The 20,718-nt window shown below is 47.2% G+C and overlaps 1 long non-coding RNA gene across 1 annotated transcript; it reads right to left on the bottom strand.

The window, feature by feature from the left end:
- Positions 18,967-19,398, bottom strand: LOC110433560. The gene is made up of 3 exons (XR_002451043.1): positions 19,359-19,398; positions 19,130-19,277; positions 18,967-19,026 (listed from the first exon to the last, which is right to left on the bottom strand). It is a non-coding gene; the product is annotated as an uncharacterized LOC110433560 (long non-coding RNA).

The raw sequence follows: 20,718 nt of genomic DNA, 5'->3' as shown, positions 1-20,718 counted from the left end.
AGAGACCAATGGATTGTGAAGATGTTGCATATGAGCATGGAGTAAATGAAGTGGCTATGAAATAAATTCCATGCTCATTAATGCTTAGAGTGAAATCCATGTGGTATGATAAAAATGATAAGGTGAGTGTGGTAAAAAGGAAAAGAAAAAGGATACACAGACGACTTGGTTCGAAACTAGCACAGCTACCGTTCCCCGGCAACGGCGCCAGAAAGCTTGTTGGGTATTTTAAATGCAAACAGAAAAATCCGCAAGCGCACGGATACCGATGTAGCTTTCACCCGGGAGTATTCCAGAGTATCGATTTTCCACAGGGAACGTGAGTGTACTAATGAAGATCCAAGATCGCCCAAGGATAACTATATAACTATTTTTGGTGGGAAGAGAGGAAGTTTCCTGAGAGTTCTCTAGTTGATCTAAGAATCAAGAATTACTTCAAGATTATCTATATCGGGACATCAGAGCACTAACCACAGAAAGAGATGAGAAGGGGGCTAGGAAGGTCTGACTACGGTCCTACAAACACCGATCCGAACGTGGTGGAATACGTCGACCGTTAGGGCTGTCACTACCCTAAGGCTACCACAACAATCCGCAGGATTGGGTGCAATTCCAGGTAATTGCAAGACTAAACACCACGTCTAATCTATTAATTACTACTCTAATGTTTCAAAGATTAGAGCACTTGATGCAAGCGGGAATCCAATAAATAACTTGAATGTAAATAAAAGTAATTAGAGAACTCAGGAGTTATGAATTGAAGAACCTGGAGAACGATGAAGAACGAACCAGATGCTGCAAAAGTACAATGTTGAGGAAGATCCGACAGATCCGGCTCCTCCTCCGCTCTCCTCTTCTCTCTCCCTATTTTCTAGATTACAACTAGAACTAACTAGAACTAGAACTAGAGGAACTAGAACTAGAACTAGATGAACTAGAACTAGATCTAGATGAACTAGAGGTAGAACTAGAAGAACTAGAGGGATCCTCTCTACTTGGATGAAGAATTGAAACCCTAACTTTGATTCTGTAGAAGAGGTATGATCTCCAGGGGCCAGGGGGTCTGGTTTTATAGTCCCTTCAAGTGAATCTGGGCCGTCGGATCAAACCGACATTGATCGTGTGGTTATCCTTGAAGTATTAGGTCGGTGGAGCATGATCCCCGAACTTCACCCTGATTGGTGGAAAGAGGTGGCGGGCGCCCTCAGGACTAGGGCGGGCGGCCTGTCCCTGAGGCCTCTCGACTTCCACTTCAGTCCCGTGGCTTCTGGAGTCTTCTAGATGATAGAAAATTGCGCGGCACGTTAATATCTCTATGTAAACCCGACGTGTGGGCCTTTCTTCTGTATTTCCTGATAACCCCCTGCAGAAATAGACAGACACCAAAACTTGTGGAATTCTGTCAGATAAAACCCTAAGTCTAGGTGTTGGTTGCATTTGGATCCTTTTCTATGATTAGTTGATGGTTAAATGTGAGCATTAAGGACCGTCAACAATCATATCAGAAAATATAGACATCATGCATCTTTGAAAAGAAGCTGGTGCATTACATAACCCAAAAGACATTCTACGGTAAGCATAAGTTCCATAAGGGCATGTAAAAGTGGTTTTGCTTTGATCATCGGGATGGATCGGGATTTGGTGATATCCTGAGTATCCATCTAAGAAACAGAAGAACGAATGGTTTGCTAACCGCTCTAGCATCTCATCTATAATAACAGTCATGCCTCCCTTTTTAGGCACAACTTGTACTGGGCTAACCCACTCACTGTGCGGCACAGGATATATAATCCCTGCATGCAGCAACTTTATAACTTCCTTTTTAACTACCTCTTTCATAGTGTTGTTAAGTCTACGTTGGGGTTCTCGAGAGGGTGTAACAGAAGGATTTGTTGGAATACGATGGGTACAAATCATAGGACTGATTCCTGTAAGATCTTGGAGTGAGTAGCCGAACACTGAGTGATGTTTCTCAAGAATGGTCATTAATCGCAGAGTTTGATCCTGAGTGAGTTTATCGCTAATGATCACAGGGAACTCTGGATTATTGTTTAGGAAAGCATAGGTAAGACCGGGTGGTAAAGTTTTAAGCTCTATGGGGGGTCTAGGTGTTTCTGCAAACTCATCTAAGGGTTCAGGCTCGGAAGGTTCGTCTTCTTCTTCTGTGAAGAAAGGAGTTTCATCTTCTAAGTCTGGTTCATCTAAAAGCTCTAGAGATGCAGCCTTTACTTCCTCCATAGGATCAGGCAAAAGATATGACTCGGCCTTATTATTTAAGGAGTGTGAAATTATTATTGGGAATTGAAAAGTTTTTCCAAAAGAAATGTGTAGCTTTCCAGTATGACCTTCATAAAGGAGTCTTCTAAAAGGTTGTCCTATCAATAGGTCGAAGTCCCATGTATCAAAGATATAGAAGTTCAAATGAACCATGGAGCCTTCTACTGTAAGAGGTAGGACATTAATAATTACAAGACTGGGGACTAATCGTCCCGAAGATTCCTTTATGACCTTTGTTGTGGGGGTTAAGACAAGATTTTTAAATAGTTTAAGTGCAAAAGATTCAGACATGATGTTGATCCCCACAACAGGATTATAAAGAGCATTAAATCGATCAGAATTATAAGCACAGCGTATAGTTATAGAGGGTGTGTCCAAACGGATCACATCAGAGGAAAGCTCTGATTCCTCCAACCATTCGCTACTCATGACTGAGATAAGCTCTCTCAATTGATATTCACTTGGCAAATAAATGCTAAACTGGCCGTTTTGGGGTTTGTCAATAGAATGGTAGTTTGAAATATTTCCAAAATCGGCAAAAAGATCGGATTCTATATCCAGCATGAAGTCCGGTAGTGGAATTTCTTCCTCTTGTGGCTCAAAACTTGGAATAGCTAAAGTAGATGAAGAATTTGGCAGAGTGTCTACTTCGGCTTCGTAGGTTTCATCATGAAGGGTATTATCCATCTCAGCTTCTAGGATTCTATCTAGGATCACTCTTGCTTCATCAACAGGGATGCGAAAGAAAGAACCTCTAGACATTGTTTGAAGCATTTGTTTGTGATTTTTATGAAGACCTCGAAAAAAGTGAAATAAAAGAACAGGGTCTTCAAGATTAAGGTTTGGACCAGATTCTAAAAGATCAGAAAAACGTTTCCAGGATTTTCCCAAAGTTTCATTATCTTTTTTTTAAAAGATAGGACTTCGAGTCTAAGGTCGGCTATACGGTCAAGGGAATAGAAATCTAGACAAAAGTTGGCTCGTAAAACTCCCCATTCACCTTGTTGTTGACTTACCTTCTGACTGTACCATTGTCTAGCTTCTCCCCTTAAAGAAAAAGGAAAAAGCTTCCAACGTAAAGTCTTATCAGAAATGCCTTCAATGCGAAGACAATCACATGTTTGCTCAAAATCTCTAATATGAAGGTAAGGGTTTTCGTCTTCCTTTCCCGAAAAAGATAGGTTTTGAATCATGGCAATCAACCTAGAACTTAACTTATACTGGGATGTTTGGATAGGCTGTGATGATTCCCATGGTAAAAGGTCAGTTGCTAAAGGGATTGCAGACTCATGGATCGATTTAGAATTTTGGTTTTCCATAAGGTAAGAGTAAATAAATAAAGGATATAAAAGATAAGAAAAGATAAAAGCAATCCAGAGGGGGGCGGGCGCCCAGGCTACCAGGGCGGGCGCCCTGGGCCTGGCCCAATTTCGCCTCCGCTTCGGTCTCGTGGCTTCTGGAGTCTTCTAGATGATGTAAAATCGTGCGGTGCGTTGATATCTCTATGTAATCCCGACATGTGGGCCTTTCTTCCTTATTTCCTGATAACCCCCTGCAGAAACAGATAAACAACAAAACTCATGAAATTCTGTCAGATCAAACCCTAATTCTAGGTGAGGGTTGCATATTGGTCCATTCTCTTGTTTATTTGATAATTAAAATTGATACTTAAGAACCGTCAACAGGAGCCGCCCCAGATCTCCAAGGAGTGCTCGGCGACTTCCCTCAGTATGCCAGGCGTATCACAGGGACTCCACACAAACATATTGGCATTTGCACGGAGAAAGTCGACAAGCACGGCTTCCTATTTGGGGTCGAGGTTAGCACTGATCGTCAGCGCCTTGCCGTCGGAGTTGTCGGGGTCGAGTGGGATCTTCTTGGTGCCTTCCGTAGGCTTGAAGTTGCCCACATGGTGCTTCAGCTCTGGTGCCTCAGCGGCAAGGGCCTCGAGTCTCGAGGCAAGCTCGGTGGTGCTCTCGACCGCCTCCCCGTACTCAACGCATTCAGCGTCGCATTCGTAGGTGTGCTCGTAGGAGGAACTGATGGTGATGACCCCCTTAGGTCCAGCCATCTTCAGTTTGAGGTACGTGTAGTTGGGGATTGCCATGAACTTGGTGTACCCTGGGTGACCGATGATGGTGTGGTAGGTGCCTTGGAAACCCACCATCTCGAAAGTCAGAGTCTCCTTCCTGAAGTTGGCCGCCGTGCCAAAGCAGACCGGTAGGTCGATTCGACCCACCAGCAGGGCCTTCTTCCCTGGTACGACTCCATGGAAGCCTCCCGCGCTCGGCTAGAGCTATGCTCTCCCGATCCCCAGGAGGTCAAGGGTCTCGAGGTAGATGATGTTGAGGCTGCTACCACCGTCCATCAACACCTTGGAAAGTCGAGCGTTGATGACGATGGGATCGATGACGAGTGGGTAGACACTGGGGCTGACGACGGGGTTTGGATGGTCATCACAGTCGAATGTGATGGGGGTGCTCGACCAGCTGAGGTACTGTGGCACTGCCATCGTTGCCGCGAAGACCTCCCGATGTTCCCTCTTGCGTTGTCGAGACGTGAGCTGTGTTGCGGGTCCGCCATAGATCATGTAGCAGTCATGGACTATAAGGAACCCGTCGTCGTCCTTGCTTCCACCCTTGTTGTCGCCCTTGTCTTTCTTTTGATCGTCCTTCTTCAGCCCCAGGCTGTCGAAATACTTCTTCAGCATGTGGCAGTCCTAGAGCATGTGGTTGGCCCCTCCCTTGTGATAAGGGCAAGGCTCTTTGAGCATTTTGTTAAAAACGGCCCCCTCCAGGGGGCCTCGAGGCTTCTTTCACTCGACCACGGCAACAAAATCGTCATTGATGGCCTCGCGCTTGTTTTGTCGCGCCTTCTTCTTCTTGTTGTTGTTCTTCTTGGGTCCTCTACTGGGGCCCTCATCATCGTTCGTCGGCATCTTTGCCTTACTGCTCTCGTGGCTAAAGAATGCGCCAACTGCCTCTTCGCCACCCACATAGTTAGCCACTACATTCATCAGCTCATCAACGGTTTGTGGGCGATTGCGCCCCAACTCTCGCACCAAGTCCTTACAAGTGGTGCGTGACACAAATGCCACGATGACGTCATGGTAGGGGATATGTGGGAGCTCGGTGCATTGCTTGGAGAAGCGTTGAGCGTACTCTCGGAGAGATTCTCCCCCTTTCTGCTTACACTTGCTGAGATCCCGGGGCAGATGTAAGTCCCTTTGAAATTTCCCTCAAATACTCTAACCAAGTCGGTCTAGTCATAGATTTGGTTGGCGGGGAGTTCCTCGAGCCATCTACGAGCAGTGTCGGAGAGGAAAAGCGGGAGCTGTCGGATGATGGCTCGATCGTCTCCTCGAGCTCCGCCCAATTGGCATGCCAACCAGAAGTCCACCAGCCATAGTTCTGGCTTGGCTTCACCGTTGTATTTGGTGATGCTGGTCGGAGGTCGAAACGGGTTAGGCAGTGGCATGCTGCGGATCGCCCAGCTAAAGACTCGAGGCCTTGGCGGCTCGGGGGCCATCCAGTGCTCATCGCTGTTGTAGCGTCCACCGCGGTGAGCGTTATAGCCTCGTTCCTCGGCAACCCCATGCTTGCGCCTCCAGTGTTCGTTGATGTCGTGGCGTGTGTCGCGTGCCTCCCGATGGTTGACGAGGCACTCCCGGATCAGTACCACCCTCTTGCCTCGAGGAGGAGTTTCCTAGTGAACTGAAACCTCCCTCTCGTGTCACACTGGTTCGAGGCACTTTTCTGTGGCCGCCCCTCGACGTCGGGAGGCCGAACTTTCGGCCTACTGGGCTGCCACGACGTGGAGTAGGCCTTGCACCTCATCCCATATGCGACGCGCTTGGGAGTTTGAGGGCTCAAGCATATTGTGCAATAACATAGTTGGCGCCACTATGTTCTGGCCCGCTCAAGGGAAACAGTTGATAAGGTGTTTTGGTTCTCCGTCCTCAATGATCTGTCGGTAGACGTCTCGATCGCGACCCCGAGCACCTCCACCATGCGGGTGCACTTGATCCTGCTCGAGAGTTCGCTCTAGATGGTCGAGCCACTCCCGATCCTCGTCGAGTTTGGCCCTTGACTCACGTAGTTGCACGAGCAGTGCGGCCTTGTCGTCCTGAGGAGGGGGAGGGTTTGGCCATCCTTCCTGCCTAGAAATCCTGGGGCAGCGGCGGCAATGGCTTTGCTGTCGTCCTCGGTGTCATCGTCAATGGCGACGACACCGTCTATGACATTGAAGCATTACCTTGTAGGGTCATAGCTATCAGACTCGGAGTCAGGGTTGAGCTCAGCAGCGATGTAGAAGCACTCGTGCCGTTCCTCTGCCAGCTATTGTCTCAGCGTGGTTAGCGTATAGCGCCCCAGTCCAAGGGGTCGAGGCCTGCGTATTTGCAGAAAGCTAGGGCTTTCAGCTGATGAGGGGACCTCCCTTTGCGTCGTTACGCTACGTGCGAGGGCCAATGGCCGCTCTATGTGCGCATTGGCACTAGGACGGACTGTCTTGGTGAGGGATGTCTCAGCATTGTCGAGGCCGAACAGAAGTAGTTGCCTGGTGGCAAACAACACGTGCGGTAGCAGGGCAGATGGCGGTGAAGGCACGCGGGGGATAGCCTCCCTTGGCGCTGCAGAGCGGTGATTGCTCCCTTGACTGGTTGGCTTGGCCGCTGCTCTAGGACGTAGAGCAGATGGACTCTCAACCAGAGGGCTAAGCCGCCCTGCGTGGGGTGGTGATCGCGCGGCCGCCATGGGGTGTTGGTGGTGGCGCTGATCGTGCCTCCTCTTGGGTGGGGAGGCGCGGTGGTGAGGTCGACGCGTGGCCTTTGATCGTGTCAGCGCAACGCGGGCTCCCTCCAGTCCTCTAACAGAGAGCAAAATCATGTCGTAGCTGAAGCCGATGGATATGAACTCGAGGCTCCCAAACCAGATCACCATGGAGCATGGAATTGGTGAAACAAAAGAAGCCATCCAGAAAATAGGCAGAAAATCATCAGCAAACACGTAGGACCCCTACCTGGCGCGCCAACTGTTTTAACCCTAGGGGGTAACACCAATGAGTGAATTTGTGTGTGTGTCTTCCTTTTCGGAAGGTGATGCAAGATGAACACAAGGGTTTATCCTGGTTTGGGCAAGAGAAGGCCCTACGTCCAGCAGGGGGGGTGAGGTTGTATTATCTTGCACCTAAGTGCTTGTATAGGGGTGAATACAAGAAAATCCAGATGTGGAGTCTAAGTCCTGAATGTGTGGAGTAGTGTATGCGAGCAGTGTTCTATGTGTGATCCTCTATCTGTCCAGCCTTGGTGTCCCCTTTTATAGCCAAGGCGAGGCCCAAGGTTACAAGACATAGATGCTAGGATAGGCCTCGATAGGGGTATGGCCCCGATCAACTTGAGGCTTTCGTACCGGCGTGGTCTCAACTAGTCTTGTTGTAGCATACTTGGCGATGATGGCACGTGCACCTGCTGGGCTGACCCTCTGTGTATCGCTTGGTATTGGTCCGCAAATACACACACCTTTACGTCCTTACTATCTTTGTGTTGGGAGTCATTGGAGCGCTGACTTCCGTCACTCAACTCTTCCCTAGGAAGGAGCACGCGGGCTCGAGGGTCTGGCGGTTTAGGCGGTGCCCATGCACCAGAGCGCTGACCATCATGTCTCGAGGGGCCTCTTGATGGGACATCATGCCTGTTGCAATAGTGCCTATACGTACCTTTATTCGAGTTTGAGGATAAAGCTAGGAAAAAGCAGGATTTGACGGGTGCACAACCCATCATCACGCTGGCCGTGCTCGCAGGGTTAGGTGGGAACCTGTCAATCGCATTAAATGCTTTGAACCCCGTACTGGTAGTAGGAGGCGGGGGCGTGCCTTTGCGCTTGAGGCCAGTTGGTTCAGTCGACGATACTTCCGTAATCAAGGACCGTCTGGCTTCGTGCCTTTAGCCATTTGCTCGACCCTATTTTCATAACCGAGGCCAGGGTCGATCAACGCACGTGTTTTGGGTCAAGTTAGGGCGTCGATCAGCGCACGCTTGTGGAGGGGGCATCGAGACTGGCTCTCGGGTTAGCCCGTCATCCTTTGTTAGGGATATCCGTTTGGGAACCCCTTATTGATATCCTTGACATTAGGATGCATTTGCAGATAGACATTGTCTAAGCACCACACTTACACAACTTCTACCACCCACCCCTGAATTCAAAGGGTAAGCGCTATACGAACAAGGGCATAAACACAAAGCTAATCCAACTATACAAAAAAATATAATCAAAGTAGGCAATGAACATTATATTATGAATATATAATTATGCCAAGTCATATCAAGTAATCGACTCATACATGAACTAGAATAAGAACTAGAGGGGAATATGAATTAGACAAGAACACGATGAACTAGATGAACTAGAACAAGAACAAGATGAACTAGATGATCTAATTGATGAACTAGAAGAACACAAGATGAAATAGAAGATAAACACAATCAACTAGAAGACAAATAACTCAAATAGATTAAAAATGTTGAATACAAGAGAGAAGTACAAGGCTTTACCTGTCCTCCTCATGACTAGATCTAGAATCTAAGCGTTGCTTGACTTCTCTAATTCCTATTCTTATGTTTCTAGCTATGCCCTGGTTAGTGGTGCTCTAAACTAAACTATGGGATATGATTGACTGATTGATCTATGATGAATTATGATGGATTAATGCCTCTAGGGAGGGGTCTGCCCCTGCTTATATAGTCTGGTGGGATAAACCATAACCCTTGGATCAAACCGACATAGAACAAGGGTCAAGATGCGTCGTAGAGGTTGGTTGGAGGTCATCACATGAAGGAGAGGTGGCTTCCAAGTGGGCCCAAGCTGGCCGGCCTAGCATGTGGGGCCGGCTGGCCCCACTTGGCCACCGCCAGTCTCTTGCTTGATTCCTGTGTCTTCTGGTGTCTTCTACATCCTTCTAGTGCCTCTTTTTGATCTGTTTACGTAATGAGTACGTAGTGTTGTGGATGGATTCTTTCCTTTCTTAGCTTCTAGATGAATCTCTGGAAAAGATTACTTCATAGAGCTATGGAATCTTGTCGGTTTAGTCCTTGTTCTTGTAATTGATGATGGTCGTTCTAGGGTCTTCTAGAGTCTTCCGGGTCGTATCCATCGAGGACTTTTTCTCTGGTGCTCTAAATATGTCAAATAATTTGTCCGTCTCGTTCGTCTTAATGAGTTCTCTGCAATGGTGTGTTTAGATTCTTCACTTGAGATACTTTTATATGGTAAGATATTGAATATCCTGTAAGACAAGTGAGAACAACACAACTCATGGAACTCGTTAGAATAAACCCCTATAACCTTACTTTATATAAGTCATTTTAGGTCTCTCCTATGGTTAGTTGATGGTTAAAAATTGGAGTTAATTATCGTTAATACACCGCTAGCTTCGTTGTGCCCTCTTTTGACCATCGTAGCTCGAAATAGGGAGCGCCAAAGCCTGTGCATGTCCTTGCCTTGCCTAAACCATAAGCCTAAACTCCTGACCACCCTACATGTGTCCCTCGAGTTTTCCCCTCCATATGCCACTCACCATGGCTACCAAGTGATTATAAAGCCAAGCCTCCACTTACCCGCAAATCCTATACCACCCCTGCCACAATAGATGGCACTTCGAGCACACACCGAGCCTGGGAGGAGGATCGAGAAGGGAGGAAGAAGGAGGACCACCTGCCGAATTGCTTGCCATTTAACGGAGCCGAGGACGATGCCCTGATCGGCTATGGTTCCCCCTACATTGCACTGACATGCCACGGCTCAACCTTGGCACTACGTCGCTAGCCTAGCTTCCCTGCCACCATGGTGAGCCTTGCCGTCTCTGCCCTGCTCATTGACATGTACCCACCATGAATGTCATCACAATCTCTCCCTTTGAGAGGCCCAAGGTCAAGCACCACACGTGCACACACACCTGCATGAGCCATAGCAGACGATGCAGAGCCACTCCTAGTATTTATGCACTTGAGAAATTGACCCAATCACAAAAAATATACATGTGTATTGATCAATCAATCTAGAGGTGGAAGGACCTAAGAAAGAATAGGGAGTAGGATATGATTCCCAATGCAAATATATAAAAGAGAATAAGTATAAAGTGCTTAGGGTGATTTAGAAATAGTTGGGGACTCCTAGTGCAGAATTGCCTTCTATATTTTAGAAGAAGCGACATTTGAAAGGAAGCAACTGTTGACACCATTTTTGGGCACGTGTCTAGGATGGCAAGATAGGGTGGCAGTACGATGCGGGTTGCTGATGAGGATGGTTGCCGATGAGGGAGAGGTTGAATGTGACTAAGTCCACAGGCAGTAATATGGTGCCGATGGCTGGATAAAAAGGTCTGCCGATGACTATGGCAAGGGGATTGCCGATGATGCGAAAGAGGAGTCCGGAAGCTGCCAGTTGTCATGTGGAGGAGTTTCGGTTTGTCACGAAGGATAGTTGTCATGAGCAGGGTATAAATATAAACCCTAGGACCTTGTAATAATCAATCAAGAAATCAATCAAACACACGTTTTTACTCATATTCCAGCATCTACTTTTCGACGACTTCGTCATACTTTTTCCTTTTTATTACGAGTTCTTAGGAATTCGTCGACTTAAGCTCGGCGTGTTCTCGAGTTCCGCGTGAGTACCTCTTAGCCGTGACATCCGGGCGCATCGCTGTTGTCAGGACTAAAGTATTCGAGTTATCACCTTTGCCGATAGTAAGGTCAAATCGGCTGGCACGCCTTAACGTTTGAATTGGGTATTAGCCCTTTGTGTTTGCAGATCAGTTTTGCATCAACACATCTTTTGGCACGCCCAGTGGGACAGATTCAAGATCAAGATCAACATGTCGATCTCTGACCTCGATCAAGAGAACGTCATCCCCGTGACGGAGGCCAACCTCAAGGATGAGCAAAAGCAAGCTATTGCCCAAGCCATGGAAGAGTTCAAGCAGCAATGCCTGAAGTCTTTCAGCATAAACAGGAGCGGCGAAGTGGTCCAGAAAGATGCACTGCCGGCACCACGGCAGGTCACCTTTGACGCCAATCCTGGCAAGCTTCAAGATATGGTTGACAATGCCATCAATCGAGCGTTGATTAACCAAGCTGGTGTACTGTCTAATACGGTTTTCAACGTCGTGGCAAGAACTTTCAAGGAAGGACAAATCCCGCCAGATTATGTGGGGCCCTCCCATCATCAGCCAACGGCACCAGAGGTCACGGCTCCATCGGCTGCCTTGACGAATGCAAGTGCACAGTCTGCCGTCCCTCCAAGTACATTGGGGACTACTGGTGCACTATCTATGCCGATGGCAACCAACCCACAAATTTCAGTTGGGCAGCATAAACTGACAACAGATATGTTGGCATCGGCAATGTCAGGGTTGACTCTTCCTCCCAACTGGTGGGGTTATGGTATGCCTCCAGAGTTGACGCCGGGAACATCACAAATAACTGACATGAGGGGCAAAACTCCTATGACATCGGCACCTCCCAATGCGCCGGTGAACCAGAGTCCTCGGTATACCACAACTACTACTGCAAGGCCTCACACTGGGAATCCTCAAGATTCAATGTTTCAGATGCCCAACGCATCGGCAGAGTCAATGCTGATGCAACAGAGGCCTATGGCCCAGTCGGGGTATGTCAATTCAACGACGGTACCCAATTACCAATCATCGGCAGCACCTTTGCCGATGAACGCTAATAATGGATGGCTTGGACAGCAAGCCTTTCCGCAATCGCCCCAGCAGGGTTATCAGACTACAGGGTTCCAGCAAGGGCAGGTCTATCCCGGGTTCCAAGGTCAGGGGATTCCCAACCAGCCAATAAATTTTGGACAGCAACTCGGAGGACAGCCAATTGGTGGACAGCAGTTTGGTGGTCCGCAGATTGGAGGACAGGTGACCAATACAATGTTCCATGCAGGTCACGTCCCGAACAGACACGTGGAGGTTCGCCACCAAGTGCCAGATCCGCAGCCGCCTCATCGGCAAGATGCCGATGCGTATTGGGCCGATAAGATTGCTGAAGTAATGAGGGAACAATTTGGGATAAAACCCAAAGTCAACACTTATTCTTATCGGACACCGTATCCTCCGGCGTATGATTTGATCCCGCTTCCACATCAGTACAAGGTACCGGATTTTACAAAGTTTTCCGGACAGGACGACACGTCAACCATGGAGCATGTCAATAGGTTCATTATTCAATGTGGAGAGGCTGGTAACAGGGACGAATTGAGGGTTCGTCTATTTTCATCATCATTGTCTGGATCGGCCTTTACTTGGTTCATATCATTACCTCCCAACTCAGTAGTTACTTGGGCTGATCTAGAGAAGCAATTCCACAAATACTTCTTCTCGGGGGTTCATGAGAAGAAGATCACCGACTTGGTCAAGTTGAGGCAACGTAATGATGAGTCGGTTGAGGGATTTATGCAGAGGATACGAGAGGTCAAGAATAAATGCTATAGCCTGGTTCTGGATGATCGGCAGCTAGCCGATTTGGCTTTCCAGGGTTTGTTGCCACATATCAGGGATAAGTATGCCTCTCAGGAGTTCGAAAGTTTAAGTCATTTGGTGCAGAGGATATCTGATCAAGACATCAAGCCTTTCGAGCCTAAGAGGGCATGGAATAAGAAAGTGTCATTTGTTGATGAAGCAACAAGCTCAGATTCCGATGAGGAACCAGTAATCGGTTTGGCAGAGTGGGTAAAAAACAAGAAGCCGATGTCTTGTCCTTTTGGGCAGAAGGAACCAGAGAAGTTTGCCTTTGACACCGCCAAGGCCGATAGGATATTTGACTTTCTACTTCAGGAAGGTCAAATCAAACTGTCACCTAACCATGTGATCCCATCGGCAGAGGAGTTGAAGAGGATGAGATATTGCAAGTGGCATAATGCAACTTCACATGACACCAACGAGTGCAAAGTATTCAGACAGCAGCTGCAATCGGCTATAGAGTTAGGGAGAATCAAGTTTGACAGTTCCAAAGCCCAGAAGCCGATGAAGATAGACCAACATCCTTTCCCGACAAACATGTTGGATGCTAAGGGGAAGGCTAAGGTCTTAACGTCGGAGACAGCTGAGAAGAGTGCATCGGTAGATCCTCAGCATCAAGTTACTACTGCCGATGCAAGAAGTAAGGGCTTGGTCCAGGAAGGAACTAGCTCAGGAAGGCTTCCTCGAACTGGTATCGTCATAACTCATAGGAGGCCTCGAGAAAAATGGCAACAATGGGAAGATCGGTATCGGCACCAGCAGGAAAATTATCAACGGGAAGAAGAAAGACGCCGACAGGAGTGGAATCGGCACAGGGATCATTGGAATTGCCCATTCTTCATCCATTGTTGGGAGGAAAATATCAAGCTTCCTACTGTCAGAGACTGCCCTGAATGCAACGGTTATGATCGGTACGATAGGAACGATCGGCGTTATCATGATGATGAACGACGAGCTAATGGGCCGATCAGAGGAAGGGTGTCAGTTCATGACCGGCTGGGGGGCAGATTCAGTGGGCACAACAAACTTAGTGACCGTGTCCAGTATTTTCCCAGGAACCAAGAGGAGCTCGAAGGAATGGCTGATGCGCGGGTTCCCGATGAATTCATATTTTGCAGGGATGCTAACACGCATCGCATGGAGTCAAGGGAGAACCGACACCCGACGGCAAGGCAAAGGCCACTTCCTCCATGGTGCCCTCGAGGATTAACCAAGACACAGAAAAGGAGATTGCAACGAGAAAGGCAAGAGGAGCTAAACAAGGGAGAGAACTCTGGAAGTCGGCACCGTCAGACACTAAGAGGGAAGGTCCATCGGCAGGCGTCAACATGGTCTTCATGTTGCCGATGGAGTTTCTTGCACCAGCCAGTGACGATGAGTTGGAATTTTCTGATCAGATAGCTCAGTTGGCTCTGGATCCGATGACGGCTATCTTTGAGAAACCTGCCGATGACGAGAGGCAGCATCTTAAAGCTTTGTTCCTCAAAGGAAGGGTTGATGGGCAGCCAATGACCAAGATCCTAGTTGATGGTGGAGCTGCTATTAATATTATGCCGTATGCAGTATATCGGAAGCTTGGGAAAGGGGATCAAGATTTGACCAAGAACGATATGATGCTCAAAGACTTTGAAGGAAACGTGTCTCCAGTCAAGGGGGCGATATGTGCAGAGTTGACCATCGGCAGCAAAACCTTGCCAACAACTTTTTTCGTGATCAGCGGAAAAGGTGCCTACAATTTATTATTGGGGAGAGATTGGATTCATGCCAATTGTTGTGTCCCATCTACAATGCATCAGTGCTTGGTTCAGTGGGTAGGTGACAAGATTGAGATCGTCCCAGGAAATTCTTCTTATGTTATCGCATCGGCAGAAGCGGATACTTACGAAAGGACCAGGTGCATTTCAGGAGAAGCTTGGGAGAAAGATTTTCTCAAAGTTGCCGATTATGAGATTCCACCGATCCAAGCAGTCGGTTCTGACGACGGTTTTTAATGGATAGATTCGCCGATGATGGAAAATTAGGCCAGGGATTCACATCGGCCGATGATTTGGTAGAAGTAGATATAGGTAGTGGTGATAAGCCTAAGCCTACTTTTATTAGTGCTAAATTAGATCCTGAGTGTAAGCGACAATTGATTAGTTTGTTAAAGGAATATAAAGATTGCTTTGCTTGGGATTATACAGAGATGCCTGGTTTAGACCGATCAATTGTCGAACATCGGTTACCCATCAAGTCTGGATTTCGGCCACATCAGCAACCAGCCCGCCGATGTAATCCTAACATTCTACCTGATATTAAGGCCGAAATCACTAAACTTATTGAAGCTAAGTTTATTCGGCAGTGTCGGTATGCCGAATGGATTTCCAATGTTGTTCCGGTTTACAAGAAGAACGGGAAGCTTCGAGTGTGCATTGATTTCAGGAATCTCAATAAAGCTACACCGATGGATGGATACCCAATGCCTGTCGCCGATCTACTGGTTGATGCTGCGGCTGGCCATCGGGTCATCAGCTTCATGGATGGTAATGCAGGTTACAATCAAATATTCATGGCAGAGGAGGATATTCCAAAAACCGCATTCAGGTGTCCTGGTCATGTTGGACTATTTGAATGGATAGTCATGACTTTTGGGTTAAAGAATGCTGGTGCTACTTATCAAAGGGCTATGAATTTTATATTTCATGAGTTCATCGGCAAGCTCGTAGAGATTTATATTGATGATGTGGTGGTTAAGTCTGGAGATTTCTCAAAGCATCTTGCCGATTTACGAAAAGTGTTGGAGTGCACAAGGAAGCATGGATTGAAGATGAATCCCAACAAGTGTGCATTTGGCGTATCGGCAGGGCAGTTTCTTGGTTTCATGGTACATCAGAGGGGTATTGAAATTAGTCGAAGATCTATTGATGCCATCAATAAAATAGTGGCCCCTACCAATAAAACCGAGCTCCAATCCTTGATCGGCAAGGTGAATTTTATCAGAAGATTTATATCGAATTTATCTGGGAGGATTCGTGCTTTCAGTCCTCTTCTTAAATTGAAAGCCGATCAAGAGTTTGTTTGGGGAGAAGAACAGTAGTTGGCTCTGGATGAAATCAAGAAGTATCTAGTAAATCCTCCAGTTTTAGTTCCACCTCAACAAGGGAAGCCCTTCAAATTGTATTTATCTACCGATGGATCGGTTATCGGTTCAGCTTTAGTTCAAGAATTTGAAGGGAAAGAGAGGGTAATTTATTATTTGAGTAGGAGGTTGATTGACGCTGAAACCAGGTATTCGGCCATTGAGAAACTGTGCTTATGCTTATATTTTTCATGTATCAAGCTGAGACATTACCTGTTATCGGCCGAATGTGCTGTTGTTTGCAAAGATGACGTGGTCCGATACATGCTATCTATGCCGATTATGAGTGGTAGGATCGGTAAATGGATTTTAGCGCTGTCGGAGTTCGATTTGCGTTACGAATCGGCTAAGGCAGTCAAAGGGCAGATTATGGCCGATTTTGTAACTCAGCATTGCGGTCTAGTGGAAACCTTGGAAATTGCACCCTGGACGCTCTTCTTTGGTGGATCTACCTGTGACCGGGGAGCAGGAATCGGCATTGTATTAGTTTCTCCTAAGGGGAGGAAGTATGAGTTTTCCTTGCCGATTGTTGCTACATCGACAAATAATCAGGCTGAGTATCAAGCTCTGATCAAGGGATTGGAGTTGTTAAGAGAAGTTCGTGCTGATGCTGTTGAAATATTCGGGGATTCTATGTTGGTTATAAATCAATTGGCCGGAAGCTATGAATGCCGAAGTGAAGTTCTCATAACCTATTTCGAGAGAAGTATGCAACTGTTAAAGGAATTCAAGGACTTCCGATTGGAGCATGTTCCCCGATTGCATAATGAAGACGCTAATCGGTTAGCTCAGCATGCCTCGGGATATCAGCCAATGATTAATGCGACATCGGCAGTCGGTGCCGGTGATTGGAGGAAAGAAATTATTGATTATCTAAAAGATCCATCCAAAAAAGTTGAAAGACGGGTTCGATTTCAGGCAACCAAGTATGTGCTCCTTGAAAATGAATTGTATTATCGAACTATCGACGGAATTCTTCTCCGATGCTTGGGTGATGATGAAGCCAGAAGTTTGATGGGGGAAATCCATGAAGGAGTGTGTGGAGCGCATCAGTCAGCTTTTAAGATGAAGTGGATGATTCGAAGGAATGGATATTTTTGGCCAACCATACTTGAAGATTGTTTTAAATATTTCAAGGGATGTCAAGGTTGTCAAAAGTTCGGTAATATCCAGAGAGCACCCGCATCGGCTATGAATCCTATAATAAAACCTTGGCCGTTCCGGGGATGGGCCATCGATCTGATCGGCCAGATTTATCCACCATCTAGCAAAGGGCATAAGTTCATTCTAGTTGCCACTGACTATTTCACTAAGTGGGTCGAAGCTATTCCTTTGAAGAAAGTCACATCGGCCAATATGATTGATTTTGTGAAGGAGCATATTATTTACCGATTTGGGATTCCCCAAACGATTACTACCGATCAGGGCACCATGTTCACGTCGGGGGAGTTCGATGAATTCGCAATCGGTATGGGAATTAAAGTGTTGAATTCTTCTCCTTATTATGCTCAAGCCACTAAAAAAGGAATTATCAAGCTTATTAAACGAAAGATTGAAGAAAATCCTAGGCGGTGGCATACATCATTAAATGAAGCATTGTGGTCTTATCGGATGGCTTGTCATGGATCGACCAAGGTATCACCCTATCAATTGGTGTATGGACATGATGCCGTGTTGCCTTGGGAAATTAAGGCTGGATCTAGGCGATTATCTTTTCAAGATCAATTAACTTCCGACAATTATGCCACTTTGATGACCGATGAATTGGATGATCTAGCAGGGCATCGGTTAAAAGCTTTAATGAGTATAGAAGAAAATAAGAAAAGAGTTGCTAGATGGTATGATAAGAAAGTGAAGGCTAAAGAGTTTGCCGATGGGGATTTGGTATGGAAATTAATTTTACCAGTTGGGACCAAAAGCTCGAAGTTTGGAAAGTGGTCTCCTAATTGGGAGGGTCCTTATCGGATAAGTCGATCGGCTCCTGGTAATGCCTACATTCTAGAAACCCTCGAAGGAATTGAATTTCCCAGAGCATTAAACGGCAAATATTTAAAGAAGTACTACCCCAGTATATGGGTCGATGCATAAAAGTTTAGGTGCCGATAACACTCCTATCGGCTGGAGCCAAATGCTTGGGGACAGAACTTGGTGTTTCAAAAGTTTAGGCGCCGATAACAGTCCTATCGGCTAGACTAAAAGTTGAGGAAGTAGGAAAGCGTAGATACAATGCCGATGGAAATTCTATGTGTTAAGCAGCGACTGGATAGCCGATATAGCACGTAGCCAAATTTGGTTGGCTGCTTCTATCTCCTTGATGTCATCATCGGCAGAACCTTCTATCGGCTTTAGCTTCTTCTTCAGTTGGAGTGCCTTGCGACCATGAACATTTCGCTCGTGCTCAAGAAGCCTGATGGTCTCTGGCAATTGGTTCTCTTCCTGTTGGGCTTGGGATAAGGCGTTCTCCACTTCCTTGAGTTCCGCCAACAGGGATTCTCTTCTTGCCGATAGATCGGATATCTTCTGCTTCAGCGCATCTCCGGAAGATTTCAGGATACCGATGTTCTTATGCTTCTCATTGGTCAGGAGTTTCTCTTTCCTCATTTCATCGGAGAGTTGAGTTTGAGCGGCTCTATCGGCAAGACGCCGAGAAGCTCTCTGGTACTGCAGCTGGCGACTCTCCAGATGAGCGGCTTGGAACAGGATTTCTTCGACGTCGGCTGGGATTTGGCCTCTGAGAGTTCTGAACAGGGTCTTGGTAGGGTCGGAGTCATCGACCAAATGCGCTATATCCTGGTGAAGGAGAACTGACAATTCTTCCAGCCTGGCCCTGGTCTCTGCCGATGTAATGCCAACTGTCTGGGAAGAACTTGCTTCTTCGCCTTCTTCTTCAGAGAGATCGATGGCGAAGGAAAACAGGCTATCAGGAGAATCTTGTTCCTGGGAGGGAAAGCAAGGTTAGCTCATATTCGGAGAATCGGCAAATGGTGTTGGCGGTAAACAGTGACTTACTTGCTTCAAGGCGATCTCTTGCCTTGTACTGGGAGGTGCTGACGGAGCTGCGGACTGACCGGCCAAAGATGCCGATGGAACTGCAGGTTGATCGGCTAAGGTTGCCGATGGGACGATATCGATTGAAAGAAGACAAGAAAGGTTATGAGACTAAATGAGAATGAGTTCATCGGCAACGGTATCGTTAAAGTATGTTACCTGGAGGGGGAACAACGGTTGTCTGAATCGGGAGAGCCGCCGGTGATATAATTGGACCCACCGGACCAGTTGCTTGTTCACCCACATCAACTGATGTACTTTCTGTTTGAGGCTCTTCCTGCTGGGATTCTTCCATCTGTGGTGCATCCTGCATTGGTTGGGGAGATAGCACTTGCTGTGTCTGGACTTCTGGAGAAGAAGGAGAAGACTCTACTGGGATTGGAGATACCGGAGGAGGAGGGGGAGCTGCCACTTTTTGGCGTTTCGTTTCGGCCCTGGTGCTCTTGACACCCTTCCTCTTTGGGTGGCTGGACTGGGTGGCATCGGCACCTTGAAGTGTGACCTTTGCCAATGCACTGGTTTGCTGCAATAACGAACAAGGGATTGTAAGTATAAATAAAGCCGATATAAAGATAGTCAGCGTAAAAGATAAAGATTTGACAAATTGCCTTGAAAGCTCGCGCCAGAGTAGGAGCAGCTACCGTTGGTGATGTCTGGGTTCTCCTGGTAGTAACTTTCTTGAGGCGCGCACCCCGATGCACGATGGAAGCCAGAGTGGGAGCATTGTGGCCGATTGAGGAAATCGGGCCTGATGGAAACAAGTCAATCGGCTTGCCACTCCTGCTAACCAATGGAGGAATATTGTCAACCTGCAAAAGGAGTACAAGGGTAAGCTGCCGATAGAAGTAATAGTGAGAAAATGAAACGTTAGTTTGAGTTACTTACAGTGTCATCGGGAAGTAATAGTGAGAAAATGAAACGCTATCTGGGTCATCATAAGCCAGCCATGGTCGTTCATCTCTGGCCAGACCCTCATACAGAGTTTCGAAGAATCGGCCGATCTGATCCGGATTGTTCCCTGAACCGGGTAAGACTATAACGGCTTCGCCAAAGTTCAAGGGGGCACGCGTTGCCGATTCCTCTTCACCCAACACATGATTTTCGGCTATATCTCTTGGGAAGTGTTGTGAGAACAAGTTGAAATCAAGGCGCTTATGCAGGTGCAGATTGAGCCACATATTAATAAACCACCAAGGGCCTCCCAAGTTGCCGATGGATTGGCCAAGCAGGAGTTTCTGGGCTACCTGATGAAGAAGGTGGTAAACAGCGCTGAGCAAATATCGGCCGAGAGGAAATTGGCCACCGTTAGCCAGTCTTTCTGCTGCCGATAGATAGACAGAAGTCGGTCCTGCCGATCGACCACAGAATACAAACTTGTCCAGCCACATGTTCAGAAAGGTGGTTTGCTCCTTTATGGTGACAGGCCCTCTCCCGCGGTACTTCTAGATGTACCCTGACCAACCGCCGATAGCACGAGTCTCCACTTTGGCACTGGGGGCAGTATCAAAAAAGTGGGTGCTATCGGCAGAAGATATATCTAGCCCAGTGAGCATGGCTACGTCGGCAAGGGTAGGAGAAGCAGGGCCGTGGCCAAAAACAAAAGCATTGAGAGTGTCTGACCAAAAGTAGGATGCAGCTATCAGCAGTGACTCGTTCCTGTGCATATCGGCAATGGATAGCCTAATGCATTGGGCTAGCTTCCTCTCACCCCACTGGACTTCATAAGAATTGCTGACCCTCAAGAACCA

The sequence above is a fragment of the Sorghum bicolor genome, chromosome 1, assembly GCF_000003195.3.
Source record: "Sorghum bicolor cultivar BTx623 chromosome 1, Sorghum_bicolor_NCBIv3, whole genome shotgun sequence".
Lineage (NCBI taxonomy): Eukaryota > Viridiplantae > Streptophyta > Magnoliopsida > Poales > Poaceae > Sorghum > Sorghum bicolor.
The sequence above is the reverse complement of the archived record's forward strand: the minus strand, read 5'-3'. Positions and strand labels throughout refer to the sequence as shown.